The sequence below is a fragment of the Paramisgurnus dabryanus genome, chromosome 15 (genome assembly GCF_030506205.2).
Source record: "Paramisgurnus dabryanus chromosome 15, PD_genome_1.1, whole genome shotgun sequence".
Lineage (NCBI taxonomy): Eukaryota > Metazoa > Chordata > Actinopteri > Cypriniformes > Cobitidae > Paramisgurnus > Paramisgurnus dabryanus.
In genome coordinates, this window is record NC_133351.1 from 24238238 (window position 1) to 24265636 (window position 27399).

Here is a 27399-nt window from a genome sequence, read left to right on the forward strand (position 1 = left end):
ATCCTTACTATCAAGATAACAATAGCGAATGTAATACACAACATGTAGAGAAATACACGCCACGCAAGTAACGCGTCCTCATTTGTAAACAATACACACGCGGAAGCGTGTAACATGAATATTACACGACAGCAAATATAAATGAAAATAAATGACTTACTTCAGAAATATTATCTTCCTCCAGTCGATCTTCCGTTGATCTGTAAAGTTTCCTGCTGGGATAAATAAAGTATCTAACTAAGATGAACGCTTCTTTACTTTTCCTCATTGTCCAGACATAACTGAAGATCTTACTCACGTGTGTATATAAAGTTTATCATCCCAATACGCAGTATTTAGTCTTTAAATCGGATAAAAAATCAGATAATAAAGTTAGCCAGGATGACAGGATCCACAACGACGCGGTGATTGACAGATTCTCCTCAATACATTGTGTTCATCTGCACTGTTTTGTGCCGATGTACAACCCACACAAAGTTGATAATTCCTTCCGCGAATAGCTGCAATTGCAGATTTCGAACAGAGATGGCGACAAAGAGGAAAAATGCTGGACTGCAGCTTTAAGCAAGAATTACAAGGAATTTTAAGAATTTTATGCAACAAAAAATTTCAAGTTAAACTTACAAAAAAATTGGATGCAAAAATGATGCACTATATTTTTAAGTAAATCCAGCATATTATTTTTTACAGTGTAGGGGACGTACCATGAAAATCTGACTTTTTCGATGTTAATTGCTATAATTGGGTCCTCAGTGCTTCTAAAAAGAAAAGAAAAACACCTTTTCATCCCTTCTTTTACATTCATGCATTTGACAGGTCATTTTATTCAAAGCGGCATAAATTGTAACTTTTTCTCTCAGTATGTGTGTTCCCTGAGAATCGATCCCGCAACCTTTTGCGCTCACATTCATACATACACAAACTTCAAACATCTCTTGTCGCATTTTGCTAATGTTGACATGTGTAAATACGCCTGCACTTGACCGACAGACTTTACTCCACACAGTTGAGAGCTGTGTTGCATTAGGAAAGCTTGCCTGAGTCTCTTGTATCCACTCCAGTGAAGGGGGGGGGGGGGGATTCGGTCTCTTGCCAACAGCGCCTACATGTCTGTGTGGTGAGATGCACGCTGCACCAGAGCACTCTGTATGGGAGGTGTATTTGTAGAGGGGTATTTCAAAATCCTGGCACGACCTCTTCTCTGTGGTCAGAGGCTCAATTCTGAAGCCTTTCATGCTGCTCTCTGTCACAGTCACATGGCAAACCTGACCGAGCAAAGCTAGTGGAAAAAATGAAGAGTAGACAAACCCGGTGGCCTGTTAAACCTCCCTGATCTTGTTTTGGTGTTGATGGGAAGCCCGCATAACACTTGCTGTGTAGTTCTGGACGCACAAAAGGCGAGTGATGAAACGTGCGCTGCGTGTAAATATGGATTGCCATTTTCTTTTCTTTTTTTTTGCCATGTCTATTTTCTTGGCTTGTTGCAGATCTCCTTAAACATAAATTTACTTTATTCCAGGGGAAGATGACTGTTGACACATTCAGCATTATCTTAACCTTTGACCTCTAGCCAAATCCATCAATAACTTCTAACAGTCGAACTAGAAAGCATTTGCGTTGCATTTATATTTTAATGAGATGCAAGTTCAGTACTCAGCCTTTGCTGGTGACAAAAATAGGTTGGTGCTGTCAGGTCCTTCTTGTGATTTATGTTGTTTTTGGACACTGACTTCATAGTCTTCTCTATTTACAGACCTGACTGCATCTTTATTCAGAAAACAAAAGTGAAACTGAATTTACATTTAGGCATGAGCAGACGCTTTTATCCAAAGCTTACATAAATGGGGAAAGCTATAAAGTGATTCATCTCTGTGGCCTTTCGTCATTATTGTGACTATATGATATTGTTTTACACAGCCTTTTCTGGTTTGTCTTGTTTCTGGTCATGTAGGTGTCTTCTGCGTCTATCGCCACAACCAACCCTGTGTCTTCTTTGGAATGTGGGGATACTCATGTATCAAGGTCCTTCACCTTGTTCATTAGCTTGAGGGTGTACAGTAGTGTCTTTAATGATTGTCTCTTTCTCTCTCTTTATGTTTAATGACTGCTTGTCCCCGCTAGCCATTCTTTTCACGAAGTAGAGACTTCCTAAGGTTCCCATAGCTGCTGTTTCGGCACATTCAGCGAGTTTTAATTCCTCTATGCTGGATTCGCAAACCTCCTGATCCTTTGTAAGGATAATCTTGGACTTCCTGTTCGTTGGTGATGGGTAAACAAGTCTGGTGCTTGCTAATCTGGGTCTTCTAATAGGGTGTGATGGATGGAGACGGAGACACCATCTGCCTGAGCGGTGCTCTGATCTGCATGGTTAATTCCAGCCTTGGTGCTTTAACAATCGGGCGATAGTTAGAGGTGCAAAATCACTTCATGGTATATTTAGCATTGTGTACATACAGTGGTCTTAAACTTTTTGACTTAGGCTTGACTTAAGCTAGTTTCTCACGTATAGGTAAATGAATTGTTTACCCAAAGGGTGCAATTCTTTTTCATGGTTTAAACTTGACACTTTTCTATGATACACAAAACGGAGATGATGTTGTTTTTTTCTTTTAGGGCTGCACGATGTGAGGATAAGTTGCGATGTGCGATGACATTGTTTAATGTTGCGATGACGATGTGAGCTGCGATAAATATTTTATATTTTTTCATGTTTAGGGGCCATTCACATGTCGCGCCTAAAAATGCATAGAAAACGCTAGACACGTAGGTTATTGTCACATGACCTGCACGCTGAGCTTGCGTCATTCTGAAAAGTTTAAATGTTTTTGAAATACCTGGAAATAACGAGCGCATCCATCGCACCGCGTGCGAGTCGCGACCACGGCGCTTCCAGAGCGCACATACATTTGAAATAATGAACTTGAGCGCGCAATAGACGCAATATGTGAATCACCGCTTCCACAGTACCTGTGTTTGCGGCGTCATCTCTCCTTAATCCAAAATAATTCCAGTTGAAGTGCTGTTCCTTTTCCCCACAAGGTCTTCGTCTGACAACACATTTTCCTCACTCTTCTCTCCTTCCTCCCCATCATTTTTGCTAACAGGCACAGCGTCGCAACTGACACATCACAAATCAATCTGAGTGTAGCTGACTTGGGGGTTCCCCTGATTGGCCTAATAGCATGAACGCGCAAACCATCCGTGCGTCCCAAACTGCCTACTTCCATACTATATAGTATGCAAAGAGTACGAGAAGTAGTGCTTTTCGCCTACTATATAGTAGGAAGTATGTGGTTTGGGACGGAGGGCATGTCTGATGGGTCAAACGTTCATTACATGCGCTTACCGTTTTCCCTTCATTCATCGCATCAAGGCTGTCTGTTGCGATGTGTTCATCGCGTGAGTTCATATCGCGATGACGATGAAAATTCGATGTATCGTTCAGCCCTAGTTTTTTTCTCTGTGTAATTAAAAGAGGTTTGGGTCCATTCAGATGTGTTGTTAAGATGTTGCATTAGTTGCGTTAAAGCAAAAAATAAAAATTACCCCATGATTTACACATGTTCAACATCTTTCGGATGAACACAATTAGATTTTTGATAGAAAATGTCCTGGCTCTTCCAAGCTTTATTACTGTAGAAAACAGGGTCTATGATTTACAAGCAAAAAAACGTGCATCCATATGTAATTCATACGGCTCCAGGTTGTTAATAAAGGCCTTCTGAGGGTGATTTGATGCGATTTTGTAAAAAAAATATCCAAAATATACACTAGCTTCCAGTAGCAGCTAATGCGCATTCACCAGAGTGTTCAAGCGTAGGACTTTGCGTATGATGCGTAGTGACTACTTGAAAGAGCAAGAGCAAGGGCATTTTCTATAAAAAACTCAAATTGTGTTCGTCTGAGGAATGATGGACATATGTGTCTCAGATGGCTTGAGGGTAAGTAATTCATGGGGTAATTTTCATTTTTCATTTAACTATCCCTTTAACATGGACAACTGTTATTAACATCAAACGTGATGGAATGTGTTTAAGGTGCCATCACTGTAAAACGTCTCGGTTACGGATGTAACCCTCGTTCCCTGAAGGAGGGAACGGAGACGTCACGTCGTGACCGACGAATTGGGAACTCGCTTAGAGGGACCAATCTGCTTCGAATACTACTAAAACGCCAATGAACTTGGCATTGAGATATTTGCATAATGCTGGCGCCGCCCCGCCAGGTGCGTATATAAGCAGCAGGTGCAAATAGGGAAATTAGCTTCTTTTTCGCTGAGAAAGCCGGAAAGTGTGACCGGCCGTAACAGCAGGTGGCAGCACCTGTGGCGACGGGACGTGACGTCTCCGTTCCCTCCTTCAGGGAACGAGGGTTACATCCGTAACCGAGACGTTCCCTTTCATTCGGTCACTACGACGTCACGTCGTGACCGACGAATTGGGAATCCCTACCAAAACGCCACTAGGGGCTGACCTCTTCCAGTGTCTGCAGAAAATCCTCCAAATTCCCCTAGGGGACATGGAGAAATAGGATAGGGCAGAAAGGCCGGGCACTAGATGTTCCTTTAACCCACAGAAGTGCCAGCGACTGGGAAGCGCCCTACCTGAGCGGGATAGGAACGCTGCGGAAGCCACCGCCCCTCTTAAGGGCTAATAGTGGACGATAAGAATAAAGACAGCCGTGGCTGTGTAAGCAAAGCAGTGCTCTGCTAAGGGAAACGTGGGCTGGTAGGATTAACCCCACGGAAAAATACTCACAAAGGAACCCGGTGGGACACAATGTGGAGCCCGAGCCAAACACGTAGGTTCGCGAGGATACAGCTAGTGAAGGCTGACAGCCAATGCTCCACAACAAAGGCTGCCAGGGCAGCGGAGGAAGAACAATTCAAACCATTACGCATTTTTGTTCTGAAGGCCTTCCATACTGACACAGTTATGAAGCATCAGTCGGAGGCTGCAAGCCGACCTGCGAGTCTGCTCTCCGTGCCCTCCCTGGTGAGGAAAGAACACGAGAGGATACAGGCTCGATACGAACACTGTAAAATCTAATGAACGTATTAGGTGTCGCCCAACCAGCAGCTCTACAGATGTCTGTTAGCGAGGAACCACGAGCTAAAGCCCAAGATGAGGCAACACTCCGTGTGGAGTGCGCTCTCAAATTAAAGGGGCAAGGAATACCCTGAAGATTATAAGCCAGGGCGATAGTATCAACTATCCAATGAGACATCCTCTGCTTAGTGACAGCTTTCCCTTTCTGCTGGCCACCATAACAAACAAAGAGCTGGTCTGAGGTCCTGAGGCTTTGCGTGCGATCCACGTAGAGTCGCAGTGCGCGTACGGGGCACAACAAAGCCATGGTTGGGTCTGCGTCCTCCGGAGGCAGCGCTTGCAAGCTCACCACTTGATCTCTGAATGGAGTGGTGGGAACTTTGGGCACGTAGCCTGGTCTGGGCCTCAATGTTACGCTCGAGGCAGCAGGACCAAACTGAAGGCACGAATCGTCAACAGAGAATGCATGTAAATCCCCTACTCTCTTCACTGAAGCCAATGCTAGCAGGGTCAGAGCTTTCATTGATAAAAGCTTCAGACTCGCAGACTGCAAAGGCTCGAACGGGGGGGCCTGAAGGGCTTTCAGCACCATGGACAGGTCCCAGGGAGGAATAGAAGGAGGGCGCGAGGGGTTTAGCCTACGAGCGCCTCTTAAAAATCTAATAACCAAATCATGCTGGCCAACTGATCTGCCGTTGATAAGTGAGTGATGAGCAGAAATAGCAGCGATATCAACTTTAATGGTGGAGGGTGACAGCCTACCGTCTAACCTATGTTGAAGATATAAAAGCACGATGTTAATAGGGCATTCTCTGGGGTCCTCGCGTTGCGAAGAGCACCAGGTGACGAAAAGGTTCCATTTAAACGCGTAAGCCCGTCTTGTGGACGGAGCTCGAGCCCCGTCGATTGTGTTAGATACCGCTTGCGGTAAATCACCTAAACCTTGCGCGCGCTCAACGACCACACATGGAGATCCCACAGGTCGGGGCGCGGGTGCCATAATGTGCCCCCTCCTTGAGAAAGAAGGTCCTTCCTCAGGGGAATCCGCCAGGGAGGGGCTGTCGCGAGGAGCATTAACTCTGGAAACCAATTCTTGCTCGTCCAATATGGGGCGATCAGTAAAAGGCTTTCCTCGTCCTGCCTGACTTTACACAGTGTCTGTGCGATTAAGCTCACTGGGGGGAATGCGTATTTGCGCATCCCCCGAGGCCAGCTGTGTGCCAATGCGTCCACGCCGAGGCTGTCCTCGGTTAGTGAATAAAATAGGCGACAGTGGGTATCGTCCGGCGACGCAAACAGGTCTATCTGCGCACGACCGAACTTCTTCCAAATTAGCTGGACCGTCTGGGGGTGGAGTCGCCATTCGCCGGGGCGCGCAGCTCGAGAAAGCGCGTCCGCCGCTGTATTGAGCGAGCCCGGAATGTGAATGGCACGAAGGGACCTCAGATGCTTCTGACTCCAAAGGAGGAGATGACGAGCGAGATGCGACAGGTGACGGGAGCGCAAACTGCCTTGACGGTTGATATACGCAACGGTCGCAGTGTTGTCGGTGCGTACTAGTACATCCTTCCCTCGCAGCTCCGTAGCGAAGCGTACAAGTCCCAGATATACTGCCCACAACTCTCGGCAATTGATGTGCCAGTGCAACTGGGGTGCTGTCCACACCCCTGAAGCTGTAAGCTCGTCGTACCTGGCACCCCAGCCCGTGTCGGACGCATCTGTGTGTACAACAGCATGCTGAGCGATCTGTCTCATGGACACACCGGACCTGAGAAACGCGGGGTCCGACCACGGGGGGAATGTTAGGCGACACGCAGGTGTAATAGCTACACGATGGATGCCGGCGCGCCACGCTCTCCTCGGGACTCGATCGTGAAGCCAAGGCTGAAGCGGTCTCATATGGAGCAGTCCGAGCGGTGTCACGGCCGCTGCTGCTGCCATATGCCCCAGGAGCTTTTGAAATTGTTTCAGCGGGATCGCATTCTTCCCTCGGAATGAACCGAGGCAAGTCAGAATTGACTGGACGCGCTCTTCTGTCAAACGTGCCGATAAATCGATCGAGTCCAGTTCCATCCCGAGAAAAGAGATCCTCTGCGTGGGGCAGAGTTTGCTCTTTTCCCAGTTGACCCGAAGACCCAAACGGGCGAGATGCCGAAGCGTTAAATCTCTGTGCTCGCACAGCGTCCGTCGAGAATGCGCTATTATAAGCCAATCGTCGAGGTAAGCCAATATGCGAACGCCGCTCTCTCTGAGGGGTTTTAACGCCGCCTCCACTACTTTCGTGAACACACGGGGAGAGAGGGATAGCCCGAACGGTAAAACTTTGTACTGGTATGCCCGTCCCTCGAATGCAAACCGGAGAAACGGTCTGTGACGAGGGATAATGGACACATGAAAGTACGCGTCTTTCAGGTCTATTGCCGCAAACCAATCTTGGGGGCGAATTGAATTGAATATTTGCTTCGGTGTTATCATCCTGAAAGACCTCCTCTGCAGAGATTTGTTCAGAACGCGCAAATCCAAGATTGGTCGCAACCCACCGCCTTTTTTGGGTACTATAAAATACGGGCTGTAGAAACCCGATCTCATATCGGTTGGAGGGACCGGCTCGATCGCGTCCTTCGCCAGCAGGACTTCGACCTCTGCACGCAGTACGTGTGCATCGGACGCTTTCACCGTGGTGAAACGAATGCCCGAGAATTTGGGTGTGTGCCGGATGAATTGAATTTCGTAACCGAGGCGAACAGTGCGTAAAACCCAATGAGACGGGCTGGGAAGCTGAAGCCAAGCCCCCAGGGACCGTACGAGGGGAATTAACGGCACTGTCGGGGTACCCGCGGTGGGGCGGCTGAGCGGGACAGGTGGTACTGCCGGTACGTCTGCTGGGACAGCATAAGTATCTACAGTATGTGTGTGTGTGACACTGACCTGAGCCCGCTGAGGGTGACGGTCGTCTGGTCTCCTCAGCGGAGAGCACAGACTCCGAGGAGGGTGCTGCTGGTGAACCCGTCTCCTCAGCGGAGAGCTGGAACTCCTCAGAACACCCGCTGGCGATAGAGGAGAGGGAGGAAGAGCATGTAAATGCCTGCTCACATCTCTCTCGATCCTCTGGAGACCTGGAGAAGGAATAGGAATGCACTCTTTTTGTGGTTTTGTGGGTGCCGGCTGAGAAGCCGGCGGAACAGAAACAAAACGAAACCAAAGATTCTCCACCCGGCCCTCTACCGGTGGAGGGAGCGATGCCATCACCGTCTCCCGTAGAGTGATCCCATCCAAATCCAGGTCGCCCGTCTCAGGGCCGCTTCGATTTCCGTTTACCACGGGAAGCGGGTGGGGCGGTCGGGGCGGGCTGTCGATGGCTGTTCCCCCTCCGTGGCCTGGAAGATGTTCTAGTGGGGGGGGCGGAGGCAGCCGCCGCAGGGCGCCCTCGGCGAGGAGCAGACGGGCCCGCCGGCGCTGGAGGGCGAGATGCAGGTCGCTTGCGCCGGGGCATGATCTGAGCGATCGCCTCCGTCTGCTTCTGGGCGGCGGAGAACTGCTGGGCGAAGGACTCCACCGACTCACCGAAGAGACCAGCCTGGGACACGGGAGCGTCTAAGAACTTGTTCTTCTCCGCGTCCGACATGTCCGCCAGACATAGCCATAAGTGGCGTTCCTGGACCACCATCGTGGACATGGCACGACCAATCGCCTGCGCTGTCACCTGCGTCGTGCAAAGAGCCAGATCAGTGGCAGCCCGGAGCTCCGAAAGGACAGGCGAGTCGTGTCCTCCCTCGTGCAGATCCCTCAAGGCCTTAGCTTGGTGAACCTGCAGCAACGCCATAGCGTGCAGGGCTGAAGCCGCCTCTCCACATGCCTGGTGGGCAGCGCCCGTTAAACCGGAGGACTGTCTGCAGGCACGAGAGGGGAGGGTTGGGCGGTCCTTCCAAGAGGGAGCGTTAGCCGGACACAGCTGCATCGCAACCGCGCGCTCCACATGAGGGATCCCCGTATAACCCTTAGCGGCTCCGCTGGTGAGGGAGGTAAGGGGGGAGGGCTGAAACGGCCGTAATCTCGTAGAAAACGGCGACTTCCAGGTTCTAGTCAGCTCCTCGTGCACCTCGGGGAAGAAAGGCACCGGTGGAGAGGGTTGTGAAACCCGGGCAGCTCCAAAGAACCAATCATCCAGGCGGGACGGCTCGGGCTGAGGGGGGAACCCACTCTAACCCTACGGTCTCCGCCGCTCGAGCGAGCACGGCCACCATATCTGGATCGAACTCCGGCGTCCCAACCCGACCAGAGGGAGGAAGGGCGTCGGGGTCCACGTCAGGGGGAGGAGGCCCACCCTCGGATGCTGCGGCGTCGGTGGACCCGGAGGGCGGCACGATGGATTCTAGAGTCATCGTAGAACACGACGCTGAAGTCTCCATCGGCACATCAACCGGCTGTGGATGAGGAGGCTGAGAGCTGGAGGACGAATCCCCCGACCGGCTCAGCACAGTGATGCGGAGGTCGTCCCCTAGAGAGCTTCACAGCCGCACCGTGGCGGCGTTCAGCACTCGCATGACGAGGGTTGCGCTTTTCCCGGAGGAAAGACAACCGTCTCCGCAAATCCACAAGGGACATGATCTCGCAGTGAGAACATTTACCCCCAGCGAACGCTGCCTCTGCGTGCTCGATGCCCAAACACGAAAGACAACGCTCGTGACCGTCCTTCGGACCCATATATTTGCCGCACCCAAGATCGCACGGACGAAAAGCCATCCTGAAAAGGACGCTGATGTCCGGATATACGAGAGAGTGGCTGCCTTTAACAAGGCACAAAGCTCTCTCGTATCACTCTTTTAGGGAAATTCACTCAGATGCTTAGTTGATGAGCGCACAGGAAGGCAACGCACACACTAAACTCAAAACAATAAACAGATGTAGAGCCGTGGAATTAAGCGAAGCGTCCGCTGTGGTACTGCTAGTCCAACCAACTTCAGCAATCGAATCCCAACAGAGTAAAGTAGCTTCTCAGTAGCAGATACTGCCGGCTTTCGAAGCGATAAAAAGCTAATTTCCCTATTTGCACCTGCTGCTTATATACGCACCTGGCGGGGCGGCGCCAGCATTATGCAAATATCTCAATGCCAAGTTCATTGGCGTTTTAGTAGTATTCGAAGCAGATTGGTCCCTCTAAGCGAGTTCCCAATTCGTCGGTCACGACGTGACGTCGTAGTGACCGACTGAAAGGGAACCTAAAAGTTTACTCAACTCAAACCATTTAAGTAAGTAAACCTGTTGCATTAAACCATTTAAGTTTTAAAACACATACATTTAAGTACTGTGAACTTAAGCAAATTGAGTCATATGCAGTTATGCTCTTATATTTAAATTCACACTACTTAAACATAAGTGTATAATTGCACATGACTCAAGTTCACAGTACTCAAATTTATATGTTTTAAAACTTAAATGGTTTAAGGCAACCGATTTCCTTAAATGGTTTGAGTTAAGTCAACTGTTAGGTTTTACAGTGATGCATATTTGAAAGCATGCATACGGGTGGACGGACAAACTGTGGCCTGTTTATCACACAGATCTGTTTTATGGTTTCAGAAGACTTTGAATATTTGGATAATCTAGAAGAATTTAGCAGTCATATAAGACAAATTTTATTGAATTTGTATGTTGTTGTTTTTTTTACTTTGAACAAAAGGAGATTTTTATTCATTTCTCTTTCCGTGTTTCACACAAGAAAGTCAAACAGATTTGAAACAACATTTCAGTTTTGGGTAATTTTAATTCTGTGCAGATGAATAAGCTATTTTCAAGTCTCATTTCTCGATCTGCCTTCATTTTGTTTCTCGTTGATTCTCGATTTTCACATACAGAGAGAAAACCACTGCAGTTTTTTAAATCATTTTTTATGGAAGAGTTGTTGAAGGCTGTGGGTGTGCAGGTATATCTGTGGTCTCTTCTGTGCTAACAGCTTCAGTGCTCAAACACCTCATCCAGAACAGGTTGGCGTCTGAGGGGCTTAGGGCCGGACGTCTCAAACCCTCCCCCTCTTCAGACCCCTTCATCAGACGCCGGCACATCTCAACACTGTAGTTCACCAAGCCTGTCTGCTTCCCGTCTCATCCAGCTGTCCGTGGCATTGGGGAAAGTGCTTTAGGCTTTTATTTGTATCGATCACGTTTATTTGGGTTAAGTTTTATTAATGGTTATACGTTTTATGGAGAAATAAATATTATTTGTTGTTATTTTAATTAGCTTTCAGTAGTAAATTCAATTTTACAGTAGTCGTTTAATTCAGAGTTAGAGCATGTTTTTCTTCACTAAAGGGGTAACAGGGGTTATTATGGTTTTGCGTGTGCTGCATTGCAAACAATGTTTACATACCGTGTAAAATTTCCCTAACATGAGCACAAGGTTCACTGTAATGGTGTTAGAGACGGTTTCAAGGGCAACAACATAAACAAGGGGCTTTTGTGGCCCATATGTAACTTCTGGTAGACTTCCGCATAGAATCGATAAAAACTTTCTAAATTCTTTCTATAAAATTATTTTTGATAACAAGGAAAATATATAAAAAGTAAATAACCTTCGTTCAAATCATAGGTAAAGCGCATCAACCATTACACTAAACTAACATTACTGTGTAAAATTAATGTATACAATGTTAGCTACAGATCATTGTATTATTGCCTAGCTGCCAAATCCGCACACCAGTGGTCCATGCTAACTGTCCCCCCTTGGCTTTTGGAAATCAAAACAATTTTATTTTCCACAAAGTATTTGTTTCAGAGGTCAGATGAGTCACTAGCCAGACCAATAAACAAGCACAGACCGGAAGTTAATTTCAGGCCAGACGCGTAACGGTGGCAAGGCGTGTATGTTTGATGAAACCGCCTAAACCACCTTTAACTCTGGAACAAATACTGCATCAAAAATAACAAATGTTTTGGTTTCATAAGATGAGGTGAGACGGTGATCATTTAAACTAAGATAATCTACTAATTGGTTATTTTGCTTGTTATCAGAAATAAACTACTCTAAAAATATGGCTGGGACAATAAAATGTGTGAATCCACTCGCTATGCTTCTCAATGAATTACGGAGAAATGCCGCTACATCCAAAAGCCAGAGGGCGCTCTCTTTCAGAAAGTCAATATGCGCCGCAAAAGAAGTACCATTTACACACTAAAGGCTGTTTTTCAATATGCGTTCTTCAGTGATCTTGCGTCCTTGTGTTCTCGCTCTACGTCATCATTAACCGTCGAAGTTCAATTCCAATTCTCAAGAAAACAAATACAGAGGACGCATGAAAATATCGCACACTTCTCAATTCTCACAAAAACCTTCTCTGTTGTGCGACCTTCTAAGTTTGTTCTTCCAAGATCGCCTGGCAAGACCAGTCTTCACGAGAACGCAAGTCCGTTCTTTGCGTTCTTGGAATTAAGAAACGGTTACAGTTCCACAAAATACCTATACGCATATGTGTATAAATAATACTTATAATGATTATGTATGACGAGTGTTGCTTTTTCAATTGCATGTTATAAAGAAAAAGAAAGTGATTTTGATTGATACGGACTTATTGATCAAATAGTCATAATACATAAAAGAGCTGTGCATAACATCGCCTTAGCGATTCAGAATTGATATCAGACAGCCATTATTAGAATGAATCACGATTAATCTTCCCAGCCATACTAACAGGGCCCCCGTGGGTCATGGAATTTCTGGAATTTTAAAAGGTCTTTTCCAGACATAGCAAGTCAGGGAATTTTTTTTGTCCAAGTCATAGAATATCAGGAACTTTTGTTTGTTGCTTTAAATTTGAGTTTCCATTTATCAAAATGTAATCGGCTTGTTAACTTGTGCTGTAAGGAATGCCATTTCTAGGTCCAAGCCTCCGCTCACTACAGTTTAAACAGCCGTTTGTTGGCACTGTTTATTCTTTTTTCACACATTTAAGCTACATTTTTATAAACTAAAGGTGTACACTACATTATCCAGGCTCACAGTATCCCACACATAGGTCATGGAAATTCAGCTTTTTAGTCATTAAAAGTCATAAAAATGGAAAGTCAGGGAATTTGACTACACTGTACTAATAGGAAGTTGCATTTGTTCCACGAAAGCTGTTTGTTTATGTTGTTACTGCTGAAACTGTCTATAGCACAATATAAACAAATGAAAATATGATGCAAACTGTTTATACGAAAGCTGGAATAGTGCTTGAAAACAAAACACGGAAACAGAGAACTGAGTCTGAAAGGTGCTAAAGTAAGAGAGCGTAATATATGATTCATACACATGACTCTGTATGATTCATTCTGTTTTGTTTTTCATGACTTGTTTATTCACCATCTTCTCCAGCTCCACCAATGACTGTCTTGAATTTTTTTGTTGAAATCGATAAATGTAACAAAAGTGTTTCTGTAGTTTCATAGCTTTGTGCAATTTCAATACACACATGCACACAATACGTCACATTTTTGTATGCTGTGTGTCTTTGTTTGTTTATTGTGTTTTAGCAATAGTATGTTTCAAGTGGGTTATGTAACATCACAGACGTTGAATGTGTCTGTCTGTTAATGTGTACATATGCACTGAAATATACCAGCTTGATATCACGAAAATTCACTCGTATTTTACGTGTTGGCTAATTCGTATGCTTTCGTACAAAATTATCATAAAAAACCCCCACCCTAACCCCAACGTCACAGGGGCAAAAGCCAATCATACAAAAATGTACGAATGTGTTCATATGAATTAGCCACATGATAAAATACGTATTGAGATAACGTTGGATATATACTGTAAAAGCTTTAGTTAACTGTAAGTAGCAGTAATTTACAGTACTACAGTCCAGCAGGGCATCCATTGTTATTGGCTCTCATCTCTTTCCCCTCTTCCCTTCTTCTTTTTGTCCTTTTCACGTCCCAAATGGCGTCGGCAATGCTGAAGGGAGTCTCCAAATACTCATTAGTGCTTTACTGAAGTCTGGAAGCCTGCCAGCCACTCAGATGGGAGTCTGTGCTGCATTCACTGCGAATTTACAGAGAGGGAGGGAGTGAAGAAAGCGAGAAGGTAGAGGGGGAAAGGAGGAGGCGTGGAATTAGTGCAAAGGAGAACCGAGAGAAAAATAACTTTTTTCATATTTCATTGTTAAGCCGTGGATGTCCGTAGGCTGTTTTGGCTGTAATCCTCCTCGAGACGAGTTGCTGGATGAGGCTGTCAGTGTTTTAAGAGACACAAGCTTATTTTTGTTGTAGGCTTTTACTATTTGACATTTTCTACTTCCTCTTTCCCCTGGGGCTTGAAATATGAATCAGCGAGATTAAGCCCGTGTCTTCCTCATTGAAAGGCAAACAAACGCTGGGTGTAAGTATACGCTTACGTGGACGCTGGGGGCGGGGGTCCGGGCTGGAAAAAGAACCCAGTGTGTCTGTGGTTCAGGACTGGCACGTAATCAGATTCCCAGTCATTAATCAGGAGGTGCAGGCGCTCACCGTGAGCTCACATTTCACATCGTAAAAGATGAGGGTGGGCTTGCTCCACTAGCCATAACAGATCTGCGTATGAAGCCCCAATCTTCTTAAAAACAGTGGTCTTGTGAGCTCTTTTTTCAAATATTTTGGGGCAATTTATTTTATTTTATCCAGTTTATTCCTTTTCTGTCTTCTATGTACTTGTTTTCCCCATTTTGGCATGGTTGGCAAAGGTTATGTGTGGAATATTGTTTGAAATTCTCTGTCGGGCAAACAGCACTTTTATGTACATTTTTAATTGTTAGTATTTAAATTTGACCGGATCCCCATCTTCATGTAATTAAATGTGACATAGAATGATTGAACGGGGTATTTATCCTTGTTCTGTTATGTGACATTATGTGTTTGGGTCTGCCTTAGAAGCTTCCTAAAAACCTCTCTCAGATAGCTCTATTAGGGTGGGGGATTTTAAACAAGTGGTTTTGCACCTATTTGGCTCCCCCTACTGGCTTAACTTGCAATCTCATTACTGATTGGCTGACTTTGCTGCCACTCAAAAATGTAGCCAATTATTTTAAAGTGGAGGGGCAGTGAGATGCCTGTGATGTCATAAGCATCAGTTTTTCAGATTGGGCTGTTTTCTGGCTGACATTTCTAAAAGAGGAATTTCTATGAGACTGAGATGTTTAGCATGTCAAGCACTTTTTGTATGTTTGTGAATGCGGGTAGACTACCATTATTCAACAAAGACAAGGTAAAATGGTTTTTCATTCTCTTTCCCCTTTTATATTAAAATAGCAGCACACTTTTGATGACCGTTTTATAATTTATGGTAGATATTAAAGAAGATGAAGTGGTAATCCAGAAATTACCACTAAAAGTTTTCCAGTAATAAAAGTATTTCTTTCTGTATGCTGATATAAAAACCCATTATCTCAGAGCGAGAGAGTTACATTTTAGGAATACTCTTCAAAACACCAGCACTTTTTTCTTAGATATACTAGTTGACCAGTTAGATGACCATCCTGACCATTTCCTACTTTGTATAGATTTTAAAAGTGTTTGAGTCTCTCCGAGTCTGAATCATTTAGAGACTGGCGTCTACATCTCCCCTTTACTGCTCTAATGCATTTCATTCCTCACACTGTTATCATCCGTACTTTCTATTCGTGGAAGAAGCCAGAGGCTCATAGTCTCCCCTTTAATGTGCGATAAAAGGCTGCTCCTTGTTACATTACCTCTTGCCAATAAATCACAGCGTCATAATTTTATCTTGCGGTGGAACTCGTCTGCTTTCATTGTAACACGATGTCATGTTTCATCATGATTCTGTCTAGTAAACGCGGGAATGCTTGGATCGCGGCATGCGGGTCCAAAATGACCGCTGGTTCTCTTTGCATGGTCAGCAAAACCTCTTAAGTTTCTTGCTTGATGTGAGTTCATAAAACACTTATTCAGCATTTATTGAGGAGCTAGGAGCTGTGGGATGGGTATGAATCTAGGGCTATTGCCCCTGCTGGGACCCTCTCGCTTTCTCCAGGCCCCTCAAAGGAAGGCAAAAGGTGATGCTTTGCATGTGAATGTGCACCTCAGCCTCAGATGTGTAAATGGGGGACTGAGAGAGCCACTTTATTCCAGTGAATGTGATTTCTGATGCTCTTTTCGGGTTTTGGCTTGGCGTCATTTAGATGTAGGATTGGACTATAAATAGTGGCTGTCCCATAAGAGCTTAGCTGACCTTCTACTTTCCAGCACAAGCATTGTTTTATTGAGCTCAGCTCATGGCCTTGAGGCAACGATTTGCTGTCGTGAAAGCAAGGAGTTACTGCCTTCGTAAAAGCGAAACGAAAACTTTTAAAAGCTCAGATTTGACTGGCATGATAGAGATGGGCTATTAAATGATCCGTGGGCTGGTTGGTATGTAGGCACAATGTGGACATTACCTTGGTTTGATTGTGTTTGGAAATAAAATATTTGACGATTCTAGCATCTTTTTTCTACAGCTTTTTAACATTCTTACATATAAGGACCTCAGATGCAAAAGCATCTAAATGTCAAAAATTAGATACTGATATTAACCGAATGCTCTTGTCAAGAAGTATTATATGTTCATCAAATACTTTTGCTTCAAATCCACTTAATCCCTATGGAAGGGGTTTTTGGTATTTTTTAAATTAATTAATTAAATGATTAAAAAAATCGCAAAATATGTCCCAAATTTGAATATTAAATGCTAAAATAAAAATTAAAACATTAAATTTAATTATTTAATTTTCATTTTTAACGTGATGAAGCATCATTCTGGCCAAATTGAAAAATTTAATTAAATTGATGATTTGACATTTCATTTTCCATATTATCTTGAGGCAAGACAGCCAATATTAAAATAAAAAAGCAAACTTGAGGAATCTGTAAAAAAAATTTTTAAAAGGCTTTTTATTCATGCCCAAGCAATAGGGACAAAATTAAAATGTAAAGTTTAGTTTTAATTTTATGTTCTGTTTTTTTTTTTTTTTGGTTTTCTTTTTCGTGTTCATTTTTTTCAACTTGTATGCAAATTCAATGTTAATCAGTGGGTGGGGCTTACTTGCTTAAAAAAGGGGATTGGCTGAAGCAATGTTGCCAACTCAGCGACTGTGTTGCCAACTTGGCGACCTTATTGCTACATATAGCAACTTTTAGACCCATTTAGCCAAACTTAGCGACTGTTTGGATGAATCTTAGCTTCACATCTGTACAGATAGGCTACTGTGTCGATTGTACTGCCCCACGAGTGTCGGGTTTCGCTGTCCCGGTGAAATGTGCGTCTACCCTCTGTGCATGGAGCTGGGCAGTGAGCAACATTTAGGCTGTGGGAGCTGATGCGTGGATGAGATTCGCGTACATTGTTTACATTTCAAAGGAGGAACAAACATTAAAAGGCTGGTCCGCTGTTATGTATGTGCGCATTTTTACACATCTGATCCGGTGAGGCGTCAGTCATTCTCATATGCATACACATACAGAAACGCAACACTGCTTCAGCCAATCCCCTTTTTTAAGCAAGTAAGCCCCACCCACTGATTAACATTGAATTTGCATACGGCAAGTTGAAAATAAAAATGAACACGAAAAAGAAAACCAAAAAAAAGAACAAAAAAATTAAAACTAAACTTTACATTTTAATGTCGTCCCTAGTATTGCTTGGGCATGAATAAAAAGCCTTTAAAAAATGTTTTTACAGATTCCTTTTCAAGTTTGGTTTTTTATTTTAATATTGGCTGTCTTGACTCAAGATAATATGGAAAATGAAATGTCAAATCATCAATTTAATTTAATTTTATTGTATTTTATATATCAATTTGGCCGGAATGATGCTTCATCAAGTTGAAAATGAAATAATTTAATTTAATGTTTTAATTTTATTTTAGCATTTAATTTTCAAATTTGGGACATATTTTGCGATTTAATTTTTTATTTTATCATTTAATTTATTAATTTAAAAAAGACCAAAAATACCTTCCATAAATCCCGGCCTCAGGCCATTCAGAAATACCGCTTTGTTTTGCAGAATCCCCTAAATACTACACAGATTTTTTTTAGCCCTCTTAAGTGCATTGGATAAATGAAACGCATCAACGTCGATGAAGCACCTGAAACTGCCAGTTTAAGCGCGAAATGAATGAATGACATATTCGCCTTTCGCTTCTTGGTAACCCAGCCCTAATTTGCAATGTTTTTTAGATGAATCTTTAGTAATTAGCAACTGTTTATTATTGTCTTCCCCAAAGAAATGTTTTTTTTTTTTGTGGAGATTTTTGCCAAAAAGCTTGCATGCACATAGAGGGTTTTGCTGTGGAAGATACCAAGATGTTAAATACCAATGACTATAGTGTAAACTTAAATATGCACTTAATTATTAATTTATTTCAATGAAATTAAAGAGAAATTAATGAACCTGATCACAAGAGCCAGATTAAAAATGCTTATTTACAGGAAAACATGATGCACTTAGAGGGTTTTGCAACTCTTCATATTCTTCATTGTAAATCTGCCTTCTGCTTAATTTCCCTTGTGCTTGGATGCAACATGCAAAGACATGCATCCACAGCTTAGGGCAAACATTTTTGATGATTATACATGAAATTAGCCCCAAATAAAGCATAACAAGCACAACACTATTGCTCCAGTGCTATGTTCCTAAAAATAATGCTGTTAGTTGTGAAGAGCAGGTGAGGGTACGTGAACTGGGTTCAGGAGTTTTGCAGACTGAATGATGTCCTACACAACCGACTGCAAACGTTAGTGTGCGACAACTGTGAAACTAGAAATCTCATGACCAAACATGCATTTTATTTTCATATCATCTTTTTTAATTAAAACATTGTCTGTATGAAGCAGTGTGAAATTGATTTCAATTTTAAGCATTCCTTCTTCTATTCTGGTTCCTTTGAAAGCTCGTGTCAGCTTTCTTTATAACAGTCATTAATTTCCTTCCTCCCTCCCCGCCGATTGATATTTCTTATTACGACCTTCCTTCCTTCCTTAATGAAGCTTAACACTGCCTCATATCCAGGATTATATATGTTTATTAATCTTCCTTATTTTTTGAAAAGGTGCTGGTCTGTACTGTAGATCTGGCAGGCTGTCATTAGTTACCCTGTGCGGAAATTTCGCACGTTGCCGTCTAGCCAATGAAAGAAAGGGCTCCTATTGTAAAATGACTTGTTAGCTTCAGGCAGAGCATGTGATGGCTTGCCGAGGTAGAAGTCTGACTGTCAGACAGGTTTGTTTTATAAGTGCTATAAGTAAGTCTGTGACATAGCAGGGTGTGTCCACGCCTCTGGTGGCTTCCCGCAGGTGAGACGAAAGAGGAAGCTTTTCCTTGTTCTTTGAATGTTGTCAGCTTTTAAATTGCGTCTGGTTCTTATTTTGATCCATTGCCAAGTCGATTAAGACAAATGGCCACAAGAGTCTGTTCATGTAAATGTTGTCGCAACAAAATTAAAGGCGTCCCGTTTGATGAGGTGACACAAAGGTAAACACACATGTCTAGTTTCTACGCAAACTAAGAGGAAAACGATTGGGTGACACACACGCCTACGACTCCTGAACGCAGTCTCGTTTTTTCCAGTTCGCTGGCTGCTTAGTCAAGATACCGTCTGACTTCCTCTAGTCGTTTTTTGTCGTTTCACCTCAATGTTTACAATTATGCGGTTTGTCTGTTTTTTAATTGTCTAAGTTATATGTCTGTGTTTGGTTATGACAGAAAACTGCTGCTACTTAGACACAGAAACCAGACTCGAGTACGTGATGTCTGTTGCCTGGGTGATGCACCGAATGCTGGGATAGAGGAGTCTTAAGTGTTAAATACTCAACAGTGCATTTAATCATTTCCCAGTTGTACAGAAAGCAACAGGAAAATGATGATGCTGTCTGTCTCTGGCAAACAACCTCAATCTGATAACATTCCCGAAAGACCCTCTTTCATTCTGATGCCATAGTTTAGTCATATAGTTGTTCTCTGTTTTCGCCTGTCAGTTGTTTAAAGAAAATTAAAATGATGATTTTCCAAACTACAGCTATAGGCAAGTCATTTGTAATTGGTACTTTTTTTGGAAACAGAATGGTTCTGTCACAATGTTATACGTTGCTTTTGTATAGCTCAGTAGTAGAGCATTGTGTTAGCAGTGCAAAATGTCATGGGTTTGAACCTAGGGAACACATTTTTATCCAAAAAAAACCTTTACCTCGTAATGCACCATGAAAGTCGCTTTGGGTAAAAGCTTTTGGCAAATGCATATGTAAATGTTAAAAAATACAGCACAGCCAATTTATATGTATTTAAAAATTCAAGGCAGGAAATTTTAAGAGTGTATGGCAACCTGCCTCATTAATATTAAATGTGTGGTTACAGTTTTGGGTTTCTCAGCATTATACTTTAAAGTTGAACATGGCTCATACAATATATCCAATTCAGAGTCTGAACGGTCTGATTAATAATAGGTGTTTTGCATTTTTGGCATCTTCTGTTCCTCTGTAGCCACCTGCTGTCCTGACCTTACCTTGTACCACCCAATCCGCCTGGGCTTATCCAGACTAAGAGAAAGACTGGTGTGGTATTGCCCAAAGCAGCTTTAGGACCCCCTGGCGTTAAGGGAGAGCCAGGCGCATCCGGAAAAAAAAGGGGGAGGGGTCCAGACAGACTTAGCTGCTCCCCCTTAACTCCCCAAAGTCTGGACATAGACACACACACACACACACACACACACACACACACACACACACACACACACACACACACACACACACACACACACACACACACACGACATGGCAGTCACTGCCAGCTGTCTGAACACCAGGCAGTAGGATCTGGTCAGAGGTCATGATTGTTTATTAGGTTCAGGGTTGTTTTTTGTGAGTTTCAGGTCAGAGTGCCTTGTTGTGTACTGTGTAATCCCCTCTCACACATAAAATATCATAATGGCTGCCCGCTAGACTATGCCAACAGTCTGAGTCTCTCCCTCTGGACATTTGCATAGTTTAGTGAACAAACTCTGATTTGCAAAAAGGACCCTAGTAAGAACAATTGTGTAATACTGTTTACACACAAACACAAAAGTTTACACACACATAAAACATTTATACTGTAGTGTATAAGCTTTATCACATCCATTTTGTTGCAGAAAAGAAGCAATTAGTTTTGTTATAGTATATTTTTGGCTCTCATTTATCTTGTGGAGTTACAGTGTCCATTCGGAAAGAAAAAAATGCTGTTGCTCACATGATTAATGACTGACTTGCTGGCCAATCTTGTGTAAATATCCCTGTGTTCCTCTGTGAGCGACTCTCAGCGGGGCAAATGGTAACAAAACTCAAACATCAGAATGCAGAGCTTTTTGGAGAAGATACATGAATTACTCATCACAGGACTTTAATGAAGCGGTCAGAATTATCCAGTGATTTTTTTTGGGGGGGGGGGTCTCGCTTCTTATCTTCTTATCGTCTGTATCCTTAAAGCTACAAGGAGAAGACTCATCCTGGCTGTGCTATAATACACTTCAATGATTCCCAGAAGTCAATGTCTTGATATGGAAAGTAACCGCTAGCTCGTGAGGAATGGCAACAGGATACCTGATGGTCCCGAACACACATCGCACTACACACTAATATCACAGTTGTAAGAATGCTGAGTTGATATTGAAGAAAACTTTAATGTCTGATATCCCGTTAAAATGTGATGCGATATGCAATAAATTGCTTTATGTTTGTGAAATTAATTTAACCCTTGCTATGTTTAAAACCCTAACACTTGTGCCATTGCTGTCAAAAAATGATCAGACTACCAAAGATCTTATAAATCACAGGAAATGCAAAACCTGTCCTAACTGAAAGAAAAACAGTTAACAAAAAGATTGAATCCAATATTTGGTGATAATATAGCACAACAAGTGATTTGTAAGATATCTTTGGTAGACTGGTCATTTTTGACCGGGAACACCACAAGAGTAAAAAAAACACGACAAAAATTGCATGTACAAAACTCTGTGCAGCATGTTTACTTACAACACAAGCAGCGGTACCCTGACATAGTATTAGTTTGCGTCAATTAAAACCCGTTATTTTTCCTGCTTTAAACAAAAACAAACACGCACACAGACCACCTCCTCAGTAAAGCCCAATTTATCCCCGTTTCTTGAAGTTAATGTGGGCGCCGCCATCTTTGAGCTTTCTTGTTTATGACTTCCGGTGAGCCACTAAAGCAAATGGTTGTCTATTGCGAAGGACACAAGTGTGTCGTTTTGACTGGCTGTTTAATGTTTATTATGAAAACCAGGAAGACCGACATAATTTGTGCAGTTAGGGTTTGCCATAATAGCTAATACAAATGCAGTAAATCTCTACAAAACATTTGTTTTAACCATAATCCATGCACAAGAACTGAATGTGTATGTGGCGCACATGCACTCATTATCTGTATTTACAAATCCTTTCAGTAAAACCTTTCATAGAAACTGCCAGTAAACAATAAATACAATAATTGTTTAAAAACAACTAATATAATGCTGATAAAAATATGCTGATTTAGCTGGTTTATTTATTCTGCTACTATATATTATTACAAAAATGCGATTCATTACAGTACAGAATATATACGACATAATCTGCTTAGTTAATGTTTATAATAGTTTGCACGTACTTTTGTTATGTTATAAATCAAAAAGCAAATACTTTAAAAAGTAAGCAAATAATTTCATAAGCTCATGTCTCCACCTAGTGCGAAAGAAGCGAGTTAATAATATTTTCATAAAATGAAAACAATACTCAATACATGTAGTAGTTTAATATGTTTATAATGGTTTGTTCAAATAACTTACAATGTGTTGAAAGTGAAAGATACTGATGACTGTGTCGGATCACGTGAAGCTCAAAGTGTCGCCATAAACAAGTTGATTAAAAATTGCTGTTTAAAAAAACCTCACATCAGAGGGACAGTTGTGACATTTTAAACCAGCCCCTGAAAAGTTAAAAACACGAAGTCTTGGTAAATTTAATGTACAAACACTCGACTGACTTTCCCATTGTAAAGATACTGTTATGTCTCTGTGCTTTTATATTGGCGCATTGAACGTCACCTCAGATCAACAACTTGAAATGATTCATATGATATATCAAGCCACTTCTTAATTTCATCCTTACATTGGTTCATACATGGCAGGTGTAGTAAATATTAACTGTTTAAATCACGTTTTATGCATGCTCCCATTACACTGTTTTCTACCGACTGGCTATTGAACCGGAAGTCTCGAACAAAGAAGGGAAATACGTCACATCACTTACTTCCGTGTTCGAGAAAAGGTGGATAGTTTTGCGTAAGCTCTACGGCGTAGGTTATCCGTAGCCTGTGCGTAGCTCTGCATAGCCTGACGTGCACCTCGCAAAATTTTTAACAGTGCATCGGTTCTACGCGTACTGCAAGCACTGTGATTGGTCCACCAGAACCCATCCCATCAGGTTAAAAAACTGCGCATACTGCATTGCGACGTCGAAAACAAAGATGGGCCAAGTTGAGTAGTGATTTGACTCAAACTGCAACAAAAGTCGCTGTTTATTTACTTCCATCATTGCTGATCTTCTCAAAACATACACAACAAGTTGCTGTTTCTTCTTCGTTTGTGGGTTAACTTGCCAAGCTGCTTCTTCATTGACAGTCGCGCTGGTACTGTGGTTATACGCGTGGATACTGCCTACCAGCTGTCTGCGTGTTTGTTTGCACGTCAACGCGGACAACGACACAAAAGTATATATGAAAACTGACGCTGAACATACGCCATACGCTTAGGACCTACGCACAACTATAACAAGCCCTTAATCAGGACAGAGGTGGTCAAATGTGGACAACAGAGACGGATTAAAATACCAACGCGAATGTGTCTCTCTAAACCTAAACGTATCTTAATACCAGGTATAAACAGCCCCTTAAAGAAGTAAAGCCTAGGCCTACCAGGTCAGGTTGCAACATAAACTGCTTTAAAATGTTCAAAAAAAATTGTACTGTATAGTATTCAAATGGGGTTCAATTCTTCAAAGATATAATCATTGATTATTAAAATAGTCCTTAGTTGCAGGCCTGTTTTGAAGCAAACATTACAAGATGACCACATTTGTATCCGTTCATCCCTTCTGCTTTCAAATGAACTCTGTTAATCTTATTTAGATGACCATGATACAAAGCAGATGTTATTGTCCAGGGATAGAAAGCTGGTGTCCTGGTAAAGAGGTAGTTTGAAAGACAGATAAGGTAAATGTTCTGGATAAGGTCAAGACTTTGATTATTATTAATAAACAGCAGGCTTTTTAGCTAAGCTCCACCGTTTGGTTGGATAAAATGCTAATTATCAAGAGACCTGTTTTTGTTTTGCAAAAACAGATAGCGTTAACATTAAAAGCTTTTTAGACTGAATTTTCATGTTTTTGAATGTTGTTGACCTGCGGCTGAATCTTAAATGTGTTTGAAAAGTGTTTGGTGTACTGCTGTGTTTTTCCACTCTTGCTTTGATTAAGCGAGTACACAAAGGCACAATGAGCACAATCTGTCCTGAGGTAAAAGGGCAAAGACTCATAAATGGTAATTCTGTTATTTCTCTCTTTTTCTTGCAGCCAGTCGATGGCCTTGTGCCTGAGGCTCAGTACTGTATGACGCTACAGATCCATACATATTCCTGAATTTCTGAAAGGAATTTGTTTACCTAAATTCGAAAATTCTCTCAATTTCAATCATCTTATGCTATTCAAGATGTATGTGACTTGTTGTGTCTACATCTTAATGCAAACAAAGAATAAAATATCCATCACTTTTTATATCTTTGTTGTCCTTTACAGAGCTCCAAATATATAAAAGCTAAAACATACATTTATCATAAAAGTAATACAAACGACTAAATGCATGTTAATAAATGTGAAACGAAAGTGTAATTTCCTTCAAACAATTAATATTTTGAGATTATTTAGCAAAACTGAAATCAAATATGGCAAATCATAACTTTGAATCACATTGGTTCTTGCATGTCTTGTTAAAGAAAAACACCACTGTTTTTCAATATTTTACTATGTTCTTACCTCAACTTAGACAAATGAATACAAACCTATCTTTTTTTAACGCGTGCACTTAATCTTTGTACAGCGCGTCGTGAATGTGTTAGCATTTAGCCTCGCCCCATTCATTTTTTAGGTTCCAAACAGGGATTCATTTAGAAGCCACCAAACACCTCCATGTTTTCCCTATTTAAAGACTGTTACATGAGTAGTTACACAAGTAAGTATGGGTACACAAAATAAAATGTGGCCATTTTTTTAAGTGGATAAAAAAGGTAGTAATCCTGTTTATGTTTTTAAAGTTATTTGCATTCCAAACGAAAACTGAAGCAAAACTATCCCTCGTGTTTAAAATATGAATTACGTTCCGTTGAACCGATGTGCTCAAAAGGCACTTCTGAAGGCGCCACTGCTTAACACGTGTAGCTTTCGGCAACAACACTAAACAAATGCTAGTGATGCTCCGATCGTTCGGCCACCTATCGTAATCGGCCGATAACGACATTAAATGACGCGATCGGCACTCGCTAAATTTGTTGATCTCATGAGCCGATTTTTCTGTTTACTTTTGTCATCATAGCGTTCCTGATGCGGCTGCAATTAGAGACCATTTTACACAGTGCAAGCATTTTGTAACCTATTGCTCATGTGTGACGTGCAGATTTGGATTTCCCTCTCTGCCTTTAAAGAGATACAGTATGCGTATTTTCTATGAGGACGCGCGATGCGTCTTCACATCCCTATCAAAGAGCGTATACAACACATATCTATCGCGGACAATTGCATCCTCGTGCCTAAAGTTTATTACTTGCATTCGTTTTAAAGTTTTGAAGGTTTAAACATCCATTTTCCTCACAGCTGCTCTTGTTTGCGGACTATGAGGACGCGCTCTGGTCCTCAGTGCAATGCGTCTTCACATCCCTATCAAACAGCGTATACAACACATATCTATCGCGGACAATTGCATCCTCATGCCGAAAGTTTATTACTTGCATTCGTTTTAAAGTTTTGAAGGTTTAAAATTCCATTTTCTTCACAGCTGCTCTTGTTTGCGGACACCCGCCGCACGCATACACAGCAGCCTGTCATCAGTGCACGTGAAGAGAATGATCTCTCCCACGTCTTAAAGAGTAACTAAACCCCTGGTCAGAGCCTGACTCCACCCACTGGCAATATTTGAAAAATGCAAGAAAAGTGGGCAGATCCCAACGGAGATAGAGGTAGTGTTGCTTTCGTCAACGAAAATTATGACGAAATATAGTCGTCAACTAACCTTTTTCACGTGACGAAAACGAGACGAGACGTAACGAAAATGCTGGTCATGTGACGATGACTATAATAAAATGTATAATGCAATATTGTTGACGAATAAAAACGAGACTAAAAGTGGTTTACAAAATAAAAACTAAGCTAAAATGTCTCTTCATTTTCGTTGACCAAAACGAGACGAGACGAAATGTTATAACGTTATTTCGTCTTTTACCCATCTCAGCATCTCCGCGCCCCCACCACCTGACTGCAGGTGATCACGTGTGTTGTTGGCGCTGCGTAGATCAATCAAAACATGAAAGTACCGCGAGAGTGAGTAGAAAGCATGCGGAGCAGTCTGCTCTCGCGATCCTTTGATGTCATACGCCTCCATTTGCACGTTAATGGGCATTTCAAACAGTGTACGCGGCAACCGCGAGACATGCGGAAAGCGGAGAAACGGGGGCGGTTACAGAGGTGAAGCGGAGTTGGCACCTAAGATCCTCTCCCTTTTACGGACTCTTCATGGCAGTCGCTGTTGAAGATAAACACATTTCCACTAAATGCTGCACAAAACGCTTCCAAAACATGAGAAACGCTGTAGCCGCGCGGCGATTCCGACCGGGAAGATGCAGCATTCTGGCTCCAAATGTAAAAGAAAAGTCCAAAATAAATCCCGTGCATCACTTTCAGGTCAGTTCAACAAGCCTGTTAAAATCTATAGCTTTGATTGCTGACACCACCAGTATAACAATGTACAAATTTATATCATGTAACAGTTGTTTAAATGACATTGTGCTGCGTTGCGTTTTGAAACATTGTAAATATATCTATGCTAAAGACATTCGTTGTTTTGTATATGCTTAATAACTAAACTTATTTATTATTTAAATAAACAAAACATACTTCGCTGAATACTTGAGTATTAAATCAATCAAACACCTGTACTGTTGAGAACATAACCATACATACCATTGCTTGGATTTATACTGACATTTAAGATCAGCTTTGTCACATTAGATTAAGCCAAAGTCCATTAGGTACACTGGTGGTAACGTACA

At 42.4% G+C, this 27399-nt stretch overlaps 1 protein-coding gene across 1 annotated transcript in view; it reads left to right on the forward strand.

The window, feature by feature from the left end:
* Positions 1-27399, forward strand: part of bmpr2b (bone morphogenetic protein receptor, type II b (serine/threonine kinase)) — a 112627-nt gene that overhangs the window by 11506 nt on the left and 73722 nt on the right. The gene's annotated exons all lie outside the window — the stretch shown is intronic.